This window comes from Cricetulus griseus, unplaced genomic scaffold (assembly GCF_003668045.3).
Source record: "Cricetulus griseus strain 17A/GY unplaced genomic scaffold, alternate assembly CriGri-PICRH-1.0 unplaced_scaffold_92, whole genome shotgun sequence".
Classification (NCBI taxonomy): Eukaryota; Metazoa; Chordata; class Mammalia; order Rodentia; family Cricetidae; genus Cricetulus; species Cricetulus griseus.
Genome location: NW_023277435.1, coordinates 62,570 through 71,432, shown reverse-complemented (window position 1 = coordinate 71,432; position 8,863 = coordinate 62,570). Strand labels below are relative to the sequence as shown.

Genomic DNA, 8,863 nt, shown 5'->3' with positions numbered 1-8,863 from the left:
AGAGGCTGGATAGCTCAGAGACCTAGGATAGAACCAAACACAACTGGCAGAAAAGGGCAATGAATTGATTCCTAATGATACTATGCTATGCTCATAGATTGGTGCCAAGGCCCATAGTCATCACAGGGTCTATATCCAGCAACTGATGGAAACAGATGCAGAGACCCACAGGCAGACATTAGGTTAAGCTTGGGGAATCCTGCAGAACAGGGAGAGGAAGGATTGTAGGAGCCAGTGCCGTAAAGGACAATCAAATTAAACCACTGTAATCAACTAATCTGTTTTCATAGTAGCTCACAGAAACTGAACTGACAACAAAGGAGCATGCATGGGACTGACCTAAGAACTCTGCACATGTTATAGTTGTGTAGTTTGATTTTCTTGGGAGACTCTATTGCCTGATTTGGGAACCCTTTCCTCCCAACAGCTTGCCTTGTCCAGCCTTAAGAGGAAAGCAGGTACCTAGTTTCAATGCCTCTTAGTATACCACAGCTGGTTGATATCCATGGGGGACCTACATTTTATGAAAAAAATAGTGGAGGAGTAGACTGGGATGAAGAGAGAAATCTGCAATCCCAATGTGAAAACATATAAAGGAATAGTCATATACACACAATGGAAGAAAGAAAAGAAAATTAAAATGCTGGGATCTCATCGTGTTAGAAGGAATCCAGGAAACTAAGAGGATTACCACATTGGAGGAATACAGTGAATAGGGATGGGGACTTATTGCCATAGATGATCCCTGGGAGCATGTGACAGTTTCCTCTTAGTAGTTTCAGGAGCTCATAACTACTAATGCAAGAATGTTAAGCATCTTCATCAACTGATAGCTACTGATTTAGGCTCCTCATCAGATACAGAGCCTCGGTCCCAATAACTGCCAAACTTTGGTTTGATATTGGTACAGGGGATTAAGTGCATACAAGTGCATGTCCATCACAAATACAAAATTACTATTGAGTCTCACTGATGGATGCCAATGATACATTCTATATTATTCTCAGTAAGAATAAGATTGTCAGTGATGATCATTCCTGTTTCAGTAATTTTAAGAGTTCATTTCTAAAAAATAACCATTGTTAAATAATGTTCATTAGTCCAGTATATAAACTTATTGAGGGGGTATTAAATACAAGGTACTAAATATACACACAGCAAACACCATTGATATCCTGACTTCTCCCTATACAGCATCCTGGAAAAACTGACCCTGTTCCTGCTCCCAACTACTCTCCTTTTCTGCCCCATAGTTTCTTCTCAGTACCCACTCTTTGCCAAGACTTTCTTGGGGCTGTGCCTTCTCCCACCTGCCTGTCACTCAACTGCCAGTCCTGTCCTGAGCCTGTGCCTTCTGCTTAGGGAACCTTTCTAGGTTGTGGTGCATCTCTAATCCTCTGGCTCTCTCCCTGAATCAGGATAGCTCTTCTCCAGAACACATTTGTGTCCCTGGATCCATTTTTTGCAGGTGATAGCTCCTCACTGACAGCTAGCAAAGGTGGCATGGCTGCATCAGGCATGCTTCAGGTGGCTGCATAAGGACTCTGCATGCTGAAACCAGCAATCCTACCACATGAAAACCTCACTTAATGGACCACTATCCAGCTATTCCCACTCCTAGATATTGGGAAATCTAAGCTAGTATCATAGTCATGAAAGGTAGGAGCTGTTTCATTGCCATGCTTCAAGGTCACCTGCTGTGGAGCAAGATTTCAGAGATCTTGTCAGCCAGGAGGAGCTGTCAGGCAGCCACACCCAGTCCTCCAGAGTGCCCTGATGGCATTCATCAAAATAGCCTCAGAGCAGGAAGCCCTTTCTGAAGTCGCTGACCTTGAAAACAAAGTGTACTCTTAGCATTTTTCAATGCTATTTGGCCTTCCTTTCCACTAAAGTTTTTGTTTTGCCTGGTTGGTTTTGGTTGTTGCCTGTTACCAGGAAGGCCAAGTTTTACATGCAGCACAAGATCCAATAGTAGAAACATTTAAACTTTTATGGAGTGAGGAAGCTTTTGAAGGATTTTTCTGGTTCATCTAAAAACATTATTTTGGCTAAGTACATACACGCTTAGTTTTCTCATCCAAGCATTGCACGTGTGACACTTATTTGTCATCAAGTTCCTTATAAGAAAAAAAATGAGTAACAGCTGCCCTCAAATGAGATACCTTTTCCGTACTTGAGAATGTCTTTTGTTACCATCTAATCTGCATTTCTAAGAAAACACCTAGAAAACAGGTTTCAATAAGTCACCATGGACGCCCACATGATGAGTTTTACTAGAGAGTAATAAATCACTTCCTTTTATCAAGTAAAATTTGTGCTATTTGGTTAGAATAATAACACTAAAGAAACACATAATTATGCCCTTTATCTAGGGTCAATAAGATTTTAGACAAGAAGGCAAATGGGAAACTGAAGGTATGACTCAAGAGGTTAAAAGTACTTGCTGCTCTTGCAGAGAACCCGAGTTCAGTTTCCAGCACTACCTGTAGCTCCAACTCCAAGGGACTCTGACACTTTCTTCTGGCCTCCAGTACTAGAGAGAGAGAGAGAGAGAGAGAGAGAGAGAGAGAGAGAGAGAGAGAGAGAGAGAGAGACTCATACACACAAAATAAATAAACAAATAAAAATGTTTTTGAGAAATAAAAATGAACCATCAAAGAAAAAGATTGATGAGTGGGAGTCTGGTAGAGGAAGTGTAACTTTGAGAATGTTCCCTGCTGATGTGACAGTGAGCAATCCTGGATCCAGGCACTAGTCTTTCCTGTACAAAATTCCTACCAGAGAAACATGCAAACATCTCAACATTGCCACCATGTCGTTGAAAATATAAAAAATTTGGGAAGTGCATCTCAGAAGTCTCTAGAAAAAGTAATGTATCTAGTTGTAGGATAGAAAGTAGATAATTGGCTAAGGCTGTTTTATTAGTTACTTTTCTATATGCAAAGGCGTCATGACCAAGGCAACTTCTAGAAGAAAATTCACTTGGGGCTCACAGGCTAGAATCTATGATGGCAGAGTAGAGGTAGGTGGCAGGTGACAAGAGCAAGAGATCATAGTTTATATCTCAAACCTCAGAGTGCCATATGTCTGGAAACCTCAGTCTGCCCCCAACAACATACATCCTCCATCAAGGCTACACCTCCTACTCCTGCCCAAACAGCTGCCAACCAGGGACACTTAATAACAGACATCTGATGCAAACTACCATCGCTTCCTATCTGCCCAGAGCCTCACTTTGGAGCCACATATCAACAAATCTTGAATTTCTTTTAGATGAGGTAAGAGGGAAAATACAGGGCTAAGTGTCCACACAAAGAGCAGACGCCACAGGAAGCCTTCAAGGCAACATGAAGGCTGTGGGAGAGCATGAGTTTTCAGAGAAATCCTTGGTTCCCACTTTGTATGGATTCCATGGATCTGTGTCTCATGTGACACGTGGAGAAGGGCAAACATGATTGCAGAGATTCAAGCTGAAGACATCTTACAGCTAATTCATACACAAATGCAAAGTGGGAACGTTAAGGCAAGCAATGCAAACTGTTTGCAGTTTAGAGTTAGAAGAACCCAAAGCAGAAGAATTCAGTGTTAGTGGAAGCAAATGTGAGTCTTCTGGGTAAGAAAGACGCAAATAGGTTTGGTTAGCCAATGCAAACAGAACAAACATGTTTAATTGGCCTTTGAAAATGGTGGCCCTTTAGCCAATTGACCAAGATTCATGAGAAGATGAATGAGAGAAAGCCAGAGTTGAAAGCAAAGCACACAGTTGGTGGCTAAATGTGACAAGTCCTCTGGACATCTCTCACCTGGGGACAGAGGAGGGAACAGCTGAAGATTTGATCTCGGATAACAAATGACCTTATTGTGTAACAGTGAGTCTGTCCAGAAGTCAGTGTGACTCCCAGGTTTTGAAGTTTGAGATGCCAATGGTTGGGAGCCGGTGAGGGGAGACAAAGCCACAGTGGCTACAATTTGTAGTCTGCCTGGAACACACTTTTGTAGATGGGAACAATGCTAAAAGGCAGGCTTCCTAACAGCAGGTGTCAGCCTGAGCCACTCTGAGCAAATGAAAATTAGGTCATGGAAAGAGTTCTCACTTCCTTGGAGAAACAAAGGATTTTCCCTTAAAGGTCTGGGCCACCATAAGCTCACCTAGCAGTATGGCCAGTGCAGAGAGAGAAGCTAGAACAATAATAATGGATGACCAGAGTTGGAGAGAATGTGAGGCACAATAGCAGAGGCTTAAGGAAACGAGTCTCCCTGACTGTCATTGGTGACATTGTGAGGCTGGTTGGTAGTTGCTAGCTTGTCTCCAGTAATAAAACTGTTCTCATCCTGCACTGTCTGAACAGTCACTGCTGTGGCTCTTGTGGCCACTGAGCAACTAAATCTCTGACTCCAAGTGTTTTCACTTTTATATAAATGTGAGAAACAGTGCTCATCTGGATAAAGCTCGGGAGAAAACTTAGGCCAGTAGTAGACTACAAAGCAATTATGCCAAATTTCAAAAGTAAGAAGAGGGTTTGGGAGCAGATTGAGACTAAGTCCAGCTGTACTTGAAACAGTTCTGTGTTGTGGTGACATCTAGATTGTAGCGACCACCCACAAAGGAATGAATGAAGGGAGCTGAAGATAAACTAGAGGTCAGATGGGGGAGGGGTGTGTACATGGGCAGCCAGGAGGTGAAGGGGGCTTCCTGGCAAACTCATTGCTTATCCACAACCCTGGAGAAAGGTAACCAGGCCCAGAAAGTATGAGAGCCACAGGATGAGGACAAAACAGTCAGGAAGGTCTAGGCTCCGGGAGGCAAACAATTTTGTTTTTAATTTTTATTTATTTATTTTGCATGGGAGTGTCAGAGACAACTTCAGAGAGTTAATTTGAGGTGGTTTCTCTTACTTCTTTTTATGGTGACAGGCTGGTCCCCAGCTTCTGGGTGATCCTCCGGCCTCAGTAGGAGTGCTGGCTTTACAGATGTGCACCACTGCAGACCTAGGAAAGCAGCCTTGCATAGATCTTGCCTTTACTCCTTAGCCACATTCCTGGACCTGTTTTGTTCATTAAACACTAGTTGTTCTCAGGACCAGCAAGATGCTCACCAGGTAAACACTGGAGATTAATACCCAAAACCTATGTGTTGGAAAGACAGAGTCTCTTAAGTTGTCCTCTGATCTCAACATGCACCCTGTGGCACATGCCTGCCTTCCCGCATATACATATATATGTGCATATAAATACATACACACATATATACACATACTATATAGTAGTGTGTGTGTGTGTGTGTGTGTGTGTGTGTGTGTGTGTGTGTGCGCGTGCGCGCGCGCGCGCGTGCGTGTGCACTTTCTCTGAAGGAGACTTTGTGAGCCAAGGAGAAGGTAGATTCAGTCCTCTGAATCTGTTTTTTCTGAGGCAAAGGAGAACATTATAATTTGTTTCCTCTCCCAAAGGATGATAATGATAGTTATTCTTATTTTTAATGTCTATAATTTTATTTCACAGGTCTGCTTGGACTTTGGAAATGGACTTCACTTAGAAGTGAGGAACTAAGGGAAAATAACTCCATTTTGGTGACCCAGTGCCTTGGTTTTCTGGGGAACAGGTTGGCTATATTTTACTAGATTGGAAATCAACACTGTTCAACCTGGACCTTTTCACTCAAACAAACACAGAGGGACCCATATGAAAGAATGCTTAGTTCGGCAATTTATTAAAAAAAAATCCTTTGCCAGGCATGGAGGAGAATATCTCCTGGGTCTTAGGAGTCATGAGGGAGAAGCAAGTGGGTCTCTCCATCAGGTGGAGTCCAGCCTGGGCTACATAGTAAGATGAAAGCCCTTTACCCAGGCCTGTGAACTGGTTGGCCCAGGAGATCATGGGAAGTATTTCTTGAGACATTAACGAGGAATGAGTAAAGAATAGGATTTGTACAGCTCTACATTGTAAATTTAAGTGTTCTCTTCTATTTTTTAGAAAGAGAGAAAGAGAGGAGGGGGCCGGATGGAGGGAGCATAAAGTTGGGTAGGGAGGATCTGGGAGGAGAGGGAGGAGAAAACATGATTAAAACATACTACATGAACATTTTTTATCAAAAAATGTTTTAAGTTATAATTCACATTTTATTAAGAAAAATTTTCACTGGGCGGTGGTAGGGCACGCCTTCGGGAGGCAGAGACAGACAGGTCTCTGTGAGTTTGAGACCAGTCTACAAGAGCTAGTTCCAGGACAAGGACAGCCTCCCAAGCCACAGAGAAATCCTGTCTCGAAAAACAAAAAAAAAAAAAAAGAAAAAAGAAAAAAAGAAAGAAAAGAAAAAATTCAAAAAGAAACAAAAATGAGTGACAATAAACATTTTAAAATAAAATGCATGGTTATTTAGAGCAACAAAATGGGCAGAATGATGAGATGAACCTGGTGCAGAATTATTCTGGTCTTAAGGTACTATGTCAACTACACAGAAAATTTTCCTTGAATAAAAATATATAGAGACCAACAAGATGGCTCAGCGAGTAAACTCACCCGTTGCCAAGTGTGAGGATGAGTTCAATCACTGAGAACGTAGAGGAATAAGAGAACTAACTCCTGCAAGTTGTCCTCTGATCTCCACATGGCACACATGCCCCCCCACACTCACACACACACAATGACTAAATAAATGTTTAAAACATATAAAAATCTCCCTATTGAAACCTAATTGAAAATATGTGAAATAAGTTTCCCATGTCAAGTTTTAAAAACAAGAAAAAGGCAGACTTAATTATTTGCCTGTTGGTAGGGGTGGGCTTCCTAAGAAGGAGCTAAACCCATAGCCTAGGCTAGCCTCAAACTTAGAATCCTGCCTGTACTTCTCAGGTGCTAGGATTACAACATGTACAGACTTGCCTGGTGGGGACATATTTATATCAACCATGTCTCAAGAGAAAGCCCTAAAACACAAAGTTATCACAGAAAGTGATCCTCAGTTGTCAGCCAGAAAGAAAAGGAAGCCCTCAACATAGCATTGTTTATAATCTGTAAGGGACTAGCTTATTTGTTAGTTCTTTGTGGACCTCGCTTAGGAAACCTTTTCTTACTATGGAAAGCAAACTCTGCCACTTTACCAGCTTGGAGGCCCTCTCTCATGGGCCTGTAGAGTTTGCTAGAATACATACATTTCCTCTATGAAAATGAAGCTAGTTAAAAAAATAGAATACACATTTTACTCCAATTTGTTTTTTAATGGATTAGATTTATTTTAACTAATGCATTAAAATTTGCACTATTTTTAATTTAGTGAATTGAATAATTTCTCTCTGAAGCTTTAGAGATGTAATAATTGAAGGTAACTTTGTTAACAGGTTTTCAGCACAAGAATTGGAGACAAACTACTCCCTAAGCATACTCACTTGGTGCGGCAAAAGCGGGCCTGGATCACAGCTCCTGTGGCTCTCCGAGAAGGAGAGAACCTTTCCAGAAAGAACCCAATTGCCAAGGTATCAGCTACAGAGGACTGTGGTGTGTGTGTGTGTTCTCTCTCTCTCTCTCTCTCTCTCTCTCTCTCTCTCTCTCTCTCTCTCTCTCTCTCTCTCCTCTCTCTCTCTCTCTCTCTCTCTCTCTCTCTCTCTCTCTGTGTGTGTGTGTGTGTGTGTGTGTGTGTGTGTTTAGGGCAGAGAGGAAGAATGCCCCCTGCATGGTAAGAATAAGATGGCTTATGTAGATGGCTTATGTAGATGGCTTATGCCCCCTGAGTCAGGCATCATGTCACATGCCTATAAACCCAGCTCTTGAGAGATAAAAGCAGGAGGGTCAGGAGATCAAGGTCATCTTCAGCTGCACAGCAAGTTGGAGGCTAGCCTGGGCTATGAAATCCTATCTCATAAAACCCACTTCTGGTGAGTGTAGCTCAGTAAGAGCCCTCCCTAGCATGCATAAGTCTCTGGTTTCTACCCTAGTACACCAAAGGGAAAAAAATTTGCTTCCCTCCAAGATGTGCCCCAACTATATCATAATTCCACAGTAGTCATAAAAGGTGAGCACTGTCCAAGTCTCCATTTCACAGATAGAACTGAAACCCACAGAGGTGAGCAACTAACCAGTGTCACACACTTGAGTGTGCTATGATGCGATTAGAACATGGTTCCCTGACCCCACCACATGTCCTAGGCCACCTGCCTCCTACCTATACCATGACACCTTCAAAAGGACATTGTCATTAAAATGTTACACAAATTGTAAAGGTTTGAACTTGAGACATCCCTCTGTTCTATTTATGTTAGATACATTCTGACCTTGCAGAAGAAAAAGGAATAAAAACCACCTACAAATACACTGGGAAGGGCATTACAGAGCCACCTTTTGGTATATTTGTCTTTGATAAGAACATATGAGACCTGAAAATCACCAGCATTCTCGACCGGGAAGAAACACCATTTTTTTTGGTAAGAATGAACCATTTTACCTTTATTTGTAGTTCCTCTTTGATAATCATTATGATTTGATTTTATGTTTAAACTATAGCAATTAATTGAGTTTAGCTTAAAATCTGTTATTGCTCCTGGCACGATTCAGCTGACAGGCTATGTGATGGACTCCAGAGGAAACCAGCTGGAGAAACCTTTAGAGCTGCGCATTAAAGTTCTTCACATCAATGACAACGAGCCAGTGTTCAAACAGGACGTCTTTGTTGGCTCTATTGAAGAACTGAGTGCTGCACGTAAGGACACATCACTTCTTTTCTTTTAATTCTCTCTCTCTCTCTCTCTCTCTGTGTGTGTGTGTGTGTGTGTGTTGTGTGTGTGTTGTGTGTGTGTGTGTGTGTGTATGCACCACTTGTGTTCAGGTGCCTGTACATGCCAGAAGAGGGCGCCAGGTCCTCTGGAGCTCGAGT

At 42.1% G+C, this 8,863-nt stretch overlaps 1 pseudogene; it reads left to right on the top strand.

Annotated features, from left to right (window-relative positions):
* Positions 1-5,454: 5,454 nt before the first annotated feature.
* Positions 5,455-8,863, top strand: part of LOC113837954 — a 7,753-nt pseudogene continuing 4,344 nt past the window's right edge.